Here is a 14,676-nt window from a genome sequence, read left to right as displayed (position 1 = left end):
GCCGACCATGCACGCCAGCTTGCCCGTGCTCGACTGACGGACTCGCAAATCACTCAGCAGCGTCAGTACAACGCCCGCCACCGTGACGTACAGTTTTCGCCTGGTGCGCTCGTGCTCCTCTGGTCGCCCTCCCGTCACGTCGGACTTTCAGAGAAGCTCCTTTCGCGATACACAGGGCCCTACCACGTGCTGCGCCAGGTGACGCCTGTGACGTACGAAATTGCCCCTGTGAGCTCAACCTCGTCATCTACTGTGGCACCTAGTGATGTTGTGCACGTCAGTAGGCTCAAGGCCTACTACACTGTTTCCAAGTCCGGCCTTTAGTCGCTCCGGGACGGCGCTTTTGCCGCCGGGGGTAGTGCTACGGAATAGTATTACCGATGACGAAGAGGCGAGCAGTACGAAGACGACGACAACGATTGGAGGCTAGCGCGGGCTGTTGCCTCTTGGCCAAGTGCGGCGTATTACGTTGTAAATATACTTGTATATAGCTTTTCATTTGCGTCTTCTTACGTAACAATATCAATAACCGGATGAAGAGGCTGGTGCCGGCGTCTGTGGCTGGTGCACGCGTCTGTGATTGGTCCGCTTTCCGTTACTGAGCTTGCGGTGGCTGGTCGAAAATCGCGGCGGTATGCAAGGGAAGGTTAAGATTGCCGCTAAAAGTTATGCTCAGCAAGGAAGAGTTGGCAGAACTAGGTCGTAAACGTGCTGAAAGTGCTCGAAAACATCACACGCCCACGTAAAAAGTTTTATTGTACGCAAATAAACCCATGCTCTCCGGCACGTGCGAGTAGCCAATGCCTGAGCGATCGGCGGCAGCCATCTTTTATTCCTTTCGGAACCGGGCAGCCTGCGGCTATTCAGAAAAAAATAAAGTTCTGTTCAGCATATGAATGCATCTTTACGCGTTCACGTCACTTTGGCGTGGTGAGATTTCGCGGTTTTGTGATGTCCGTGACAGGCAGGCGAAGTAGGTGTAGCCTGAAAAACTTTTGACCAATAGCCTAGGGCTAATCGCCAAAAAGGCATCAAATCAGAAATAACTATTTTTCTTTTCTTCTGTCGAACCATGCACAATCAGCTTGAGCACGTCATATCAGATGGGGAGCTATCACAGTCTTCGTGACGTCGCGTGTCAGACAAGTAAAGTGGGTGTAGTCCAGAAAATGTTTTTGACCAATCGCGGAGGGCTGATTGCAGAATTGGAATAGGTAAGTTTGGAATATATTTACATTATAGCGCCCTTTGAATAGAAAAGTTTGGAATAGCTTTACGTAATAGCGCCTCACGACCTTATTATGAGAAACGACGCAGTGGGGGACTCCGGGTTAATTTTGACCATCTGGGGTTCTTAACGTGCACCTAGACACAGGTACATGGTGTGTTCTTGCATTTCGTCCGCATCAAAACGCGGTGGCAGTGGCCGGGATTACATCCCGCGACCTCTTGTTTAGAAGCGCAACACAAAACCACTAAGCAACCATGGCAGGTGGGTTGGCGACCGTGTTGGAGCTATGCTTCGCGCTGCGTTCTGTTGGCGAGCGGCGTCCTGCCACCGAGTCGCTTCGGCAGTGGTACGAGAATTTCGGTCCGGCTCCGTACTGCCTTTTGCAGCCAGTTAAAGGGCTCCTGAAACAGTTTGGACAAATTTTGTAGACGCTTAGGGTACAGCTAAACTTACACATTCGCACCACAATTTGTGTAAAACGTCTCATAGTGCGAAAGCTACGGACAATCACAAGTTACCGTACTCCATAGTCATACATTTTCTCAACTCGTTCGCCGAGTGATCGGGGCTAAGCTCCGCCTTCACTGGCTCTGCGTCATAATGACACGTCGTGTCGTCGACTTCCGGTTCTCTAGGAGCGAGCACGAAGCCTCTCAAGACTCATCGCCAGCTGCTTGGCAGTCGACCCCAAGCGAGAGCTACCGAGGCAGCGTGCGTTGCCAGCATTCTGTCGCTTCGCCGAAGCTGTCGGTATTCCGGTAATCACAGCTGAGCTGGGCGTTTCCGCGGATGGCTGGAGGCATCAACTCAAGCTGATGAAGGAACTTTAGCATAGACGAACGTGAACGGCCTGATCGGTCTGCACGGTCCAGCCACTTGTTGGCGCAGATCTTGACCAACCAAACAAAGCGCTAATATTGCTCTAACCAAGAGTAAAACATTTTAATCATTTGCGAAAACAGCATGTTAAGGATTACGCTCCTGCGAAAAATTTACACCAACAGCAAAGAAGAATACATTTCGTCACTGCTACTGTGTGCGGTTGAGCTCTGTGTCACTAGGTGGCTGCACCGTGCAGACCATTCACATTTGCGCTTCTGATAACATTCCAACTATTAGGAACATCATTTGTTCACCATAAAGGTGGAAAGATTATCGATGACGCGCCCTGGGCCGCCAATCGCATAGTTCGTCCTACTGACGTCAATTGTATGATTTACGTCATATGTGTAGGCGCGGCTGAAAATTCCGCAGTGTGCAGTGTGCTGTGATCGGCAGCAATGTACATTTTTAAATCCTTATAATAAGTAACACGCTTTGCGCGGGGCTCTTAGATGCGTCAATTAATGGTCAAAAGGACCTACTTAACGACTCACTACGTTTGTCGAAAATCGTCAAAATCATTTCAGGGTCCCTTCAAGTGACGACGCACTCAGCCTCAGGAACGCGAGAGTAAACGTTTATTGTTGTATAGGTTGTGTGGTTATGGTGCGTGGAGCCCCTCCTCCAGGGCCCCGCTGGCTACAGCGGCTCGCTGGGCCTGGTCAAGGGTCACCAGTTGGCTTCCCAATTCCACTTCCGCGAGTCGCGCCTCCCACAACCAATTAGGGAGAATGTTGTCTAGCAGCGGCGAGGTGGCAGCCGCCGGACGTAACGCGCACTGTAATGTTATGTGTTCTAATGTCGGTGTTCCTTCTCACGGCGGGCATTTGTTGCTGTATTTACATTTACTGTGTTGCTGTGGTACATTTTGTGTAGCCTGTATAAATGGGGGAAAGTGTTTCTTTGCAGGCGGCGCCAGTCCCGTGCTTGCCTCCTGTCTAGGTATGGGTGAGGAAGGGCTTTGGTTCGCCTGCTTAGCCTTTCTAATTCGAGGATTTCTCTTGGCGCACCAGGCGTCGAGGTGTTCTCTCGGGCGGTGTGACGCACGGCTCGGCCTGTCATGCCTCGAGCCAAGTGGTCCGCCCGTTTGTTCCCCGCTATCCCCGTATGCGCCGGACACCAGGTCACGCAATGATCCACGATGATTTCCGTTCCTAGGATGCGGAAGACGCAGCCGGGTAACTACCTCCCCCCCCCCCCCCCCAAGAAGAGGCGGCAGGCGTCCTGCGAGTCTGTCAGCACGTAGGCCGAGTGGCCCTTAGCTTTCCCGGCGCGTATGGCCAGGGCTATGGCCCCAGCTTCGTCCGTTGCTGCCGATTTCGTGTGTATAGATGCTGCTGCGGTTGTTCGTCCTTGGCTAGTCACGACTGCTGCAAATGTATTGAGGGTGCCTGTCAGGCACCCTCAATACGCAGGATTTTTTCGGGGGGGGGGGGGGGCAACTCACGGTAACTTTTCAATGCAAATGAGGGGGAGGGTACTTTTACCAATACAAATATGAATAATTCGCCATACATACCATTAACCCGCAAACCATTCGCCATAAATACCAATAAGCCCGCAAAAGAGAACTGAAATAACGTGTATCTCACAGGTACGCCGGTGAGATACACCTCTTTTTACTTGGCAAGCAGCGAACCACATCAAATGGACTCGCGCTGTTAGATACGGGAGCTTTTCCTGAGCCTCCTTCGAGTTCACCAGACCACATCGAATCGCGTCATGCCTAATTAAGGAGCGCAGAAGCACGTATACCACGTTCCCGATGCGTGGCACGTGCAAACAAGTTGGCGTCCCCCACCTCGTGTGCCGCATCTGGAGCTATTCACTGCTTGACTCTTCCCGAAAGTGTAGCGAGAGCCTGGCACTGTTCCAAGTATCGTGGGTCCCGAAGCAAGACGGCTGTAATGCACCATGAAGGCCTGGCAGCTATCCCCCCATCCGCCTTTGTGAGGGCAGTTGCAAGCCGCGAAGGCAATACCGCAGAGCGAAGTAAGCCCTCGGACAATTGGGGCCCAAGGAGCGACTCTCTACACCGGGTGTGACACAGTCGCACTGGCGCCTACCATTGGCTGAAAATGACGACACCTGAGCGGGCTCGCCGATTGGCCGAAAATGGCGTCACCTAAGCGGGCTCGCCGATTGGCTGAGCGTGACGTGACTTCGCGACACCGAAGGGCTTAAAAGCCAGAGACCGGGAGCAGCAACAGAGCAGTCCTTCATTCATCTCTTTCGAGCTTCTTGGCACGGGCCGCTGCGTCCGAGTTGCTGCCGCCCCATGATGACTCTATGACTGTTAATGTCTTGGTCCTCTCACTGTAAATAATGTAAATAAACCTCCAGTTCTCATCAAGACGTCCTCCTCAACTTCGGCCAACTCATGCACTCAACGGCAAGGTCCAAAGATGTGGGAAACAGCAATTGGGATCGTCCTCCAGATCCAACATCTGGTTGACAGCGGTGGCATCGTCTCCAAATACTACAGCGCATGAAAGATGGGCAGGAAGAACCTTGCCAAAAACAAGTTACCAAGCGAAAGTGGAAAATAAAGATTTCTAGTAGCGTTTTTTGAATTAGCTCTGGAAGAATTACAGAGAAATTCATATTTTTGCAACAATCACAGTTCTTTGGATCCCTCATTTACTGCTCTACCAAGTGCCAAAAGCGACTCGTGTTGTTATTTGGGAAGTTACGTAACGATGCGTGGTCACGAGTCCCGTAAAACCGCGTAGAAAGCAGGACGCTGCGGTTCTAGACGTACTGCGCCCACCACGGAAGGTTAGAAAAACACCACATTAGCACAACAGGGAAGTGGTAACGCCAGGCGGCTCGATTGGTAACTGTGGAAGCGTCATTCAAAACACACGGAATTATTCTCCATATTCGGCGTCGTTTTTTCTACTTCCTTTTTAAATAAAAAGCTGTTGATTAATGAATATTTTTACAAACAGTTTTCGCTTTTCCTCCCTTTTTGGCTGTCACCTTGGCTTCCTCCCTTAGTAGATAGCTTAATTTCTCATCTCCTTGCGACTCTTGTTCCCAGTTTCCAGTTTTGCTCGAAAAGTGCTGTACAGTTAGGGAAAAACCAGACGAGGTAACAGGTGACAGTCAGATTGCTTATGGTTTGAATGGTTATTGCAATGTCTGAAGTTGGACGCTGTTTCGCGATATTTTATTTTCCACCTTATCTAACGCATATCGCGGATGTATGGTTCCGAGGATCTGTCAGCGTCGCGGCGAGCCGTGACTTGAGGAAATAAAGAAGCAAAAGGAAAAGTTAAACGCAATTTCCGTTTTCTCCGGCCACAACTCGTTCCACAAGCATACAGACCAGCTGGCTATGAACCGAGTCCCTTTCCTGGCCCCTGGATTAGTCTAAACAAAGAAGGTTGACCTAACGAAGCAACAGCGTTGTGCGTGATCGTTGAATCGATGGTGAAATAAAAATTGTGTTGGGCATTATAAGTAAAATACTATAATTAAAACAATAAACTACGCCCTTCCTGCTGCAATAGATGGTGACAACTGAATCGATCTTGAGTTAATCGCGCGGGCACCGAATCGATGAGGAAACTGGCCTCCACACCCCAGAAGATGGCGATAACTACCGCTATCCAGGAGGAGTGAAAAAATATTGGCTGGGGCTTAGCTAAGATTAAGCCTGGATATCTCGAAGCGAAAAGTTTCAGTGATGCTTATGGTTTAGCTTATAGTTATGCTTTATGATTTATCCTATGGATATGCTTACGGTTTAGCTTATGGTTATGCTTTATGATTTAGCCTATGGTTATGCTTATGGTTTCACTTATGGATATGCTTTGGTTAGCTTATGGTTATGCTATGCGTGTACCTTGTGTAGTTATGCAAATTGCTTATCAATGATATATACCATCAGTTATGCAGGATTATTAAACTTCTTTATTCATCATTGTTGGGCACATTGTCTTGCGATTTCTGTAGAGCCATAAACACAGCTCTCTGTATCGGTAGCATCACTCTCTTCTCCTTCCATGTTGAACGCGCACGCCTATTCTCTGGAAAGCGGTTAGATAGTCGGCCTCCGCGATAAACACGCGCTTGCGACGAACGTCAAACGATGACGCATAGCGCGCGGCCACCTGCGCCGACTCCGAACACGTTTACGGAGCCAATTCAGACATACGCCGGCTGCTGACTAGCGTAGGGAAGCTTTTCGCTTCAAAATTGACATTGGATTGGATTGGATTGGATGGGCAACTATTCTACTCTGTGAAGATGGAATGGCAGCGAAGGCTGACAAACACAGCTCTCAAACGAAAAGCAAAGTGTTTCACATCCACTGCGGGTCGGCGTGAAGATAGTGCAATATCGGGCCGACCCGTGGCAAAGGTGAAGCAGGCGTTAAGCCCTCCCCAAACGTGGGTCGCTCCCTAAGATAGTGAAACACCGGGCCGGACCCCTGGCAAAAGTGAAGCAGGCATTGAGAACTCCCCGAACGTAGGCCGATCACGAAAATATTGCAATACCCGGCCCACCCGCGCTGCATACGTAGGCCGATCACGAAGATATTGCAATACAGGGTCCATCCGCGCCGGGGGTGAAGCAGGTGTTAAGCGCTCGCCATACGTGGGTCCATCCCGAAGGTAGTGCAATGCCAGGCCGACCTGCGGTGGAGGTGAAGCAGGTATTAACAACACCCCATACGTAGGCCGATGCCGAAAATATTGCATTACCGGGCCCCCCTGCGGCGGAGGTGAAGCAGGCGTTAAGCGCGCTCCCCATACGTGGGCCCATCCCGAAGATTTCGAAGGGCGCCTTATAGGTTTCCGAGTCCACAGGGGTATGTACCATTGATCTTGGACCCTTCTTGCACTATCACCAGGATCGGCCCACATTATGATTTTTTTCTGTTAACGGACGCCGAAAAAAAAAACTACGGAAGTTAGTCACACACTGCTTTCGCTGTATAAGGCAGCAAAATGTTGAGCGCCGAGTCGATTGATTTGTCGGCACTTTAGGAATATGTGTGAGAGTGGTGGCGTGGGCGGATGGGGGGGTGGGTTATGCCGCTTAATTTCGAGGGGAGGGGGCACCCCCCCCCCTCCCCTGGTACGTGCCTGGTGCCTGTATTCCTGTTATACGAACTCACGTCTGTGAAATAAGCATCCGGATCACTGCGCTGCCTTAGTAAGGTGGCTGCCCGCCGTGGTAGAGTTCGCAGCGTGCGCGGCGAACGCGTGAAGGCGTTCTGCTTCACGCTGGCCATCTGTCGCCGGGCCAAAGCGAGAGTCGCCCGTCGACGTTGTTGCCTTTCTGCGCCGCTTAGCACAGCAGTTTTCGTAGTTGGTGCCATCGCAAGCGAAGCAGTAGGCGGCGAGTAAGCACTGTTGATACAAGTTTAAGCTGCACTGCGTAGGCAACGAGTGCGTCACGGGCTAATCCGGCGTGAAAGACAAACCATGGGGCTCTTGCATTGCCCAGGGGGCGCTGCGAAAATGGTGCTAAAAAGCGCCCTCTGTCCTGAACTGGGTAGTACCAAGCTCGGTCGTCTGCTTTGGAAAGCACGTTTACAATATGGACCCGCCACTTTCGGTTTTGTTGTACTATGGCTTGCAGCGACTATCGGGCACCAAAGATTTTTTTCAGGGCATGGCGCGTGTACGCCGTTTAAGACATAAGCGGCGAAGATTTAGCGCGGTGTCAATCGCAAGCGAAACGAGTTGTGTACGAAGCTGAACTTAAACGTAAGCGTTGCACGCTGCTAGATTCAGGCGCACAAACGCGAGGAAATGCTTGCTATAAATGAATTCGCAGCAGCGATAAGCAGACATCAGGTGTACAGAACAGCTCGAGGGCACGACGGTACGCGCCGCGACGGCAGCGGTCTTTCGACATGCCGCGAAACCGCGCGCCTCCTGCAATCTTCGTTGATTGCATGCCGCTCGACAAGTAGTTATGCCTGGACTGCAGAAGCGGCCATCTGTCCCTTTAGCAACTGATAAATAACTGATGCATTGCATATGAGCTCGCAGTAACGTAGGTGCGAATCGCGCTGCCGCGCGAGCTCGTGCGCTGCTCGCTTGATGTAGCTTTTTAATAACAACGCGTGGTCATTTGCACACACCTGGTCACTTCACAACTTCGCACCAGTAGAATTATTAACGAATCGTGAATCACCAGCCATGCCTGCTGCTATGTCGGTCTGCCGTCGGGACTGTAGGTGGACTGTAGGCGTACTCATCAGCTGTTCATAAAGCACGATATCACTAGAGCAAGTGATCTTTATGCATATAAACTACTACTTTATACAAAAAAAGAAGAAGCTTTATGAGCACTCATTTGATAGCTCCCCCCGATACTCTCTCCGTAATCAACCCTTACCAGTTCCTTTTTCCCGTACAAGCTAAGGAGAATGTCTTCTTCAATACCAGATACCAGCAATACTGAACAAATTCTTAACTTGTACCAAACTCGAACTACCAGAATATGAATTCAAGAAACATGTGCGAAATATGCTTTTAAACATGTAAGGACCATTCGAACAACATCTTTATTTTGCTATTTTGATATATACTTCATTTTGATGTATAAAATTATTTTTTGCCTTTGCACATGTGCTTATAGGGATTTTGTGACATCTGTATTATATGCAATTATGTTGTGCACTAAAAGTGTTGCGTTGCGTCTATTATATTTCATGCCTATATTTCTGTACAGCACTTCAGATAATTATTTTTGCAATCTGTCTGCTGCTGTTTAATAGGTCCTTGGGCACTCTCAAGATGTCTGCGACATCTTTTCGCCCAAGAACCTCCGACTCGGTGTTGGAAATAAACTTCACTTCACTTCACAAAGACCAAATTTTATAACGCAGATAATTAAGCAAGCTTCAAGACAGGCGAAGCAGTCAACATGGCGCGAAGTTTCGCTTACCCAGCGCGACGAACTGCAGCTATCCAGCGCACCCGACGCTCTGTTTCGTGAGGCCTTGAAGAAAAACGGTAGAATCTGATGTTGGGATTCAGGCCTTCTTGTCCATGGCAGCCCGCGACGCAGAAGTAACGACGGTGACGCTTTCTCGAGGCTGAGCTAGGTCTCTCCGGATCGGCGTCGCCGATTCGTTCTGCTTCCAGCATTACGTCTCACGGAAAGTCCGTTTTCGTTAGACTATAGGCTGCGGCTAGCTCTCAGCATGGTCGGCGTTATCTGTGAGAAGTGACGAGCCTTTCCGTGCTCGTAACGGGGCAGAAAAAAGTGCGAGTCGATGCAAAACTCGGGCGAGAAATGCGCTTCGCCACAGCTAGGGCTCAATACTATCCACGCCGGTACTACCCAGGTCAACGTTTCGCGCGCCGCCACCAGGCGCCGCTACTGTACCTCAAACTCCAGCGCAAGACGCCCATAGAGAAAGGAAGACCGGACCGTCGGCAAAACGTGGAAACAGGAAATACGTCACGATATAGGATTAACGCCCACCATTTGCTGCCGCGAGCATCGACAGGGAAATAATGTGAAATGAGAATAACAGAAATTGTTTTATTTTATTTTTTATTCTTTCCCGGAAAAGTGAAAATATCTGCGTATAAATTAAATTAAACTTTTCGGCTTACTTCCGTTGCCTAGCGACAGGCGAATCGGTGAATGACGATCCAAGGTCGATTCAAATAGGTCGCGAAGCTTCGGGTGAAAAGCGGTTCAGTACAGATTGTCACTGACATCAGCATGGGGGGTTATGGGAGCAGCGATTGAAGCGCGACTATGTTCGGAGGGAACAAATATTGGGAAAGAAAAACGCGTTTTTTAATTCAAACGAGACACAGTTAGATTCATTCAACGAAAATAAAATTCCTAGGCAATTTCATATATTCGTGACGAGTTAAGAAAATACAAGTTTAATTTGATTATTATTCATAAATGCATTTTTTTTCAGCGGCCATCGCTACAGGGGGCGTTGACGCCACCATCACTCGCAATGCAATGCACGTCTTGAAATGGGCAGAAAGGCGCACTCGTAAAGTTCACCTGTTGAAATACGCCCCCCTCAAAGTTTGTGCTTTCTTGTTTGTCGAAGTTTGTCTGAATTTGGTGACGCGGGTAGCTTCATCACTTCTTAATCTGTTCAGTTAAAAGGAGTGGGTTACGACTGCCAGATAATTGTGTAGTTGTTTTCGTGAGACTGCGCTGGCCGACGGGCTTGGCATCCGACAATAGGATCAGCACTCTATCGTTGGCCTCCAAAGAAAGTATGTTCTGAGCAGGGATGCGATTTCGACAACCGTACGGCTGGCCTTTTCATGCATCGCTTTCCACGCTGAAAGCTCGAAACGTCCATCAAGTACAATGGCGGGGCATTTGAATATATAGCTCGAAAGGAAGGACAACAAACCAAATTTCGCTCCTTCGAAAACAAAATGACGTCACTTCTTCTTTTAACGGACATGGCGTCACATTATTTTTTCTTCCGCCGGAAGTGTTCCCACCACATACAGATGGCGCTAAGCCCCATGAACCGCCGACGGACCGTCATGTTTTGAACGTATTCGCAACTTTCACAGATGGTGGCGACGCCATGCGGCAGCCGTCGTAACCCTCAACGAGGGGATACCCGCGTTTCGCACCCGCGTCGCCCGTGTTCAGTTAGCGTGCTGCGCTGGAGCCTTTGTTTTGTATTTGCGTTCGGTCGCTTTTTACAGCGGTATTTCAAGGTCTGCAGTTATCTAGACAGCTGAGGCACAGGTTCCCTTTCGCAGTGACGCTGTTTTCACGGGTAACGTTTTTCCTGAAATGGGCAAGACGTACAAGAGCAACAAAATGTGCTGTGTGCCTCAGTGCACACACCGTGCAGTCAAAGGCGAGGTAAGCCTTCACTCGTTTCCTTGCGACGAACGAATGAAAAAGGAGTGGACAGCCAAACTGCGAATTGGCAAGCCTGTAACGAAAACTATGAAGGTGTGCAGCGCTCACTTTGTTCCCGAAGATTTCTTCTGGGGTACAACTGGTGAGTGAACATTTTCTACTTGTATTATGTTGTGTCTTAACGAGGGGCGCACACCATGACCACTTTTGTGTTGAGCGGTGTTTTAGCTGGAGAACGTTTTCTTTCGTGGGGCACATTATGTCGTGTTCGATAGCGCTCTTTAATGTCTGATCAACATCACTGCTAGCTGTCAGCTGTGACGAACCGCCAGACCGCCTCACAGTCGCCGTTAGTATGCACGCGTTGAAATTGCTTGGATTACTGGGCTTTTACCTGCCAGAAAAACATAATGCCTCCAAACATGCCTTGGTAGATAAATTTTGATTACTTCATTTTTTTTAACACGCACTAAACCATTTATGCTAGGCGCCAGCGTTTTCTGCCATTCCGTTGTATCGAAGTGCAGCAGCTGTGAGCTAACTTGTGCTTTGCGTTTGATCATCTAAGCTATGGAGCCGGGAGGAAATGCTTTTATTGCAGCACTCCCTTGTAGAGTTATTAGATCAAATCAGAATTTCTAGAGGCCGCTACTCGATGGTTGTGGAGGCGCTCGCAGGCTGAGCTGATGCTTTCAAGTGAAATTGAAAAAAATATCTATATATATGTATCAATATATTGCAGTTGAAATGCGTGTAGTGGTGAAAATATTTAGTTCGGTTGATGTGCTGGTATTAATACATACACATTTCCCTGTATGATTTGTCATTCTTACAGCTTTGTGCAGAATTCATAGTGCGAGTTATTTTGTTAATTATTGTTATAATTATTCACTTATGCCGCACATTGCAATCACAATCTTGAAAACTATTGATTCGAAACTAATCCAGTCTGCAAAACTTTTCTATGTGCAATGCTTCTTGAATATTTTTCAATCAATTCCCTGATATTTTGTCACTCTTTCTGCTGCGTTGTTCAGCATGCACCAGAACTGGGTGCATGTGAATGTTTTGAGACCTAAACAGGTTCTGTAAGATGGATTATTATACTCGCACACTGTTATCAAAGTTAAAAATAATAGAGGATAATATATTTCATAAAGGTTAAAACCATTGAAAATAATTAGGGAGGATGAAAATAAGCAGATAAGTATTGGCTACCTAGTTGCACAACTGTGACTGTTATCCAGTCTTTGCTGAGCCCAATATGCACTTAGTGATGGCAGGATTCATTTGGCCATTGCTATCATTTTTGAAATAGAGCTGTGAAGATCAAAAAGTGTCGTTTTGTGTGCTTTCATGGGAACTTTCTATGATACAATTGTAACTTTTCAGTAGTAGTCCTTAAAAGGTATTAAAAGTCTACCCATACACTCATTCGAACTGAGTACAGATTTATGGTACATTTGAAATTGAAAAAATCTTTTTATTCATTTTCTTACTTTCCCTTTTATAAGCTTTTACTATTTTCTGCCCTTGATTTCAGTAGTGGTTGTAGTTATCTGCCCATCTTAGTTGCATACAGAATGTGTGCCTCCAAATGACACCGTGGGAAATATGTTACTTAGACTGTGATCTCATATTTCAAAGCACCAGAAATGTGGCGACCAGCCCGGCGACAATTGAAGAAAACAGCAGCACCGTCACGGTGTCTACCTGTGCGGAGCCTTGAAAGCAATGATCCAGCCAGGAGCCAGGCATCGGCTGAGAGAGCCTTCCGGGCATCAGCAAGAGCAGCAAGTAGGCCACATTTTATAAAATATCAATTGACAAATTGTCTTGAAATGGTTATGAAGTGAAATGGTAACTTGTTTTAACGTGAGGAATTGGGCTGTTGGTACATGTTCATATAGACGAGCGCTTAAAGACGAAGACATAGAAGAAGGTAACAGCACAACACAAGCGCTCACTCGCAACTGTACGTTTATTTGAAAAACTGCAATTATACATGAAAAGAGCTCAAAATACAAAGAAAACAGCCAAAAAGGAAATGATGCAGCTTCATCAGACATCCTAATCGGGCATGTGAACACACACACGTACAACAGCCTAAAGCAAAGCTTTGCACATTAGCACCAAACAAAAGACAAGGCAAAATCAAGTGGCATCAAGAAAATCAATTTCATCGCATGTTAGGTTTACTGAGGGAGTGCTAGTGCACGTGTCACTTGTTATGCTATTTAAAGGCTCCCTTTAACTTGCGCTTGAATCTATTATGGTGTGTGAAAATAACGGTAGTGTTCCCAAATTTTTGTGTGCAACGCACTTTCTTGCCTGGCCTGCTATGTTAGAGTGGTTTTTACTCAAATTTTATTCTTAGCACCCATGGAATATGATGCTTCTTATACACTAAGTTCATGAAAACATCCTTCTAAATTTTGTTTCCTGGAGGTTCTTGGTTTTGTACATTCTCATTTTCTGCAAAGTGGGCAACACTCTTTTCTTATTGGTGAATCAGTTGTTTGCCACTAATTTCACTCGTGATGTGAATTAAACAAGCTATAGCCATTCTTTTTATTTGCAGGCAAAGAACCTACACCTAATGAGTGTGACATTTTCATGCTCTTTTTCAGGACTCCCTACTCTCAACCCGCATAATGTCGCACCAAGGATTCCTTGCTCATCACCGCAGGGTAATTCAGAAAGTGGAAGCCCAGCCTGTGTAAGTTTGAGCTCAACTTCATGTAGCAAAGTTTGCAAAGCTTCATATGGCGTGCTTCACAACTGAGCACATAAGGCAAACCATTTCGATACCCAAACGAAGTCAAGAGTAGCTAAAACACTATTGCATTCTGAAATGCATAACTCACTTTAGCATGAGCTGTTTACAGGGAGCAGAGAGTTTGGCTAGTTGGTTGAAATGCATATTGAAAAAGATTGTGCAGAGACACGAGAGCAAGCCAAGGAAAACAAGGACGAGCGGTAACTCGCAACCGATGTTTATTCAAACACATGCATAAATAAATAGGAAAACCAAAACAAAACAAGGCAGCCATTGTGAACATCACGTGTTACCCTGTGTGAGTTGGCCAAGAAGCGAAATTCCCTGTTAGAGAAGCGGACCGAAGTCTGACTGACGCACACATCTCTGCCGATACTTTTATGAAAGGCTTCTGTCTGCTTCTGTGATAGAGTTTCGGTTCTTGGCCAACTCACACGGGCTAACACGTGATGTTTATGATGACAGCCTTGTTTTGTTTTGATTTTCCTATTTACTCATGCATGCCTTTGAATAAACTTTAGTTGTGAGTTAGCGCTCAACCTTTTTTCTCGGCTTGTCCTCGTGTCTCCGTGCAAACTTTTTCAATATGCTGTAATACAAGATTCAGAAACATTTGTAGTGTGTAATTTTCTATTCGAGATATGTATTATTTGTTGCGTGCAGCCAAAAAGAAAAGTTGTTTCTATTGCCTTTTTCCGTGCAACTTGTCATTCCACTATCTGTCTGTATTATCAGGAACCATCGGAACATGAAAGCAGCGGAAACGTCACTGAACATACAAGGAAAGATGATGCCGCTGAGGCTCTTGTCCTCCTTACTGCCCACGCAAGAGAGTTTGAAAACCTGGAAAGCGCTGCTGTCGAGACCCTCCTGCAGTTCAACGAGAGCCAGACTGCTGCTTCTCACAAGGCGGTGCAGGTTAATACAGATACAGCACCCCCTGCTAGCA

The 14,676-nt window shown here is 47.5% G+C and overlaps 1 protein-coding gene and 1 long non-coding RNA gene across 2 annotated transcripts in view; one reads left to right on the top strand and one right to left on the bottom strand.

Annotated features, from left to right (window-relative positions):
* Window positions 1-14,676, bottom strand: part of LOC135896296 (probable glutamate receptor) — a 101,716-nt gene that overhangs the window by 69,761 nt on the left and 17,279 nt on the right. The gene's annotated exons all lie outside the window — the stretch shown is intronic.
* Window positions 10,949-14,654, top strand: LOC139057031 (uncharacterized). The gene is made up of 4 exons (XR_011512529.1): window positions 10,949-11,090; window positions 12,596-12,745; window positions 13,579-13,667; window positions 14,463-14,654. It is a non-coding gene; the product is annotated as an uncharacterized lncRNA (long non-coding RNA).

This window comes from Dermacentor albipictus, chromosome 3, assembly GCF_038994185.2.
Source record: "Dermacentor albipictus isolate Rhodes 1998 colony chromosome 3, USDA_Dalb.pri_finalv2, whole genome shotgun sequence".
NCBI classification, from domain to species: Eukaryota; Metazoa; Arthropoda; class Arachnida; order Ixodida; family Ixodidae; genus Dermacentor; species Dermacentor albipictus.
Note: the sequence above shows the minus strand (reverse complement) of the source record. Positions and strands in the feature narration are given on the sequence as shown.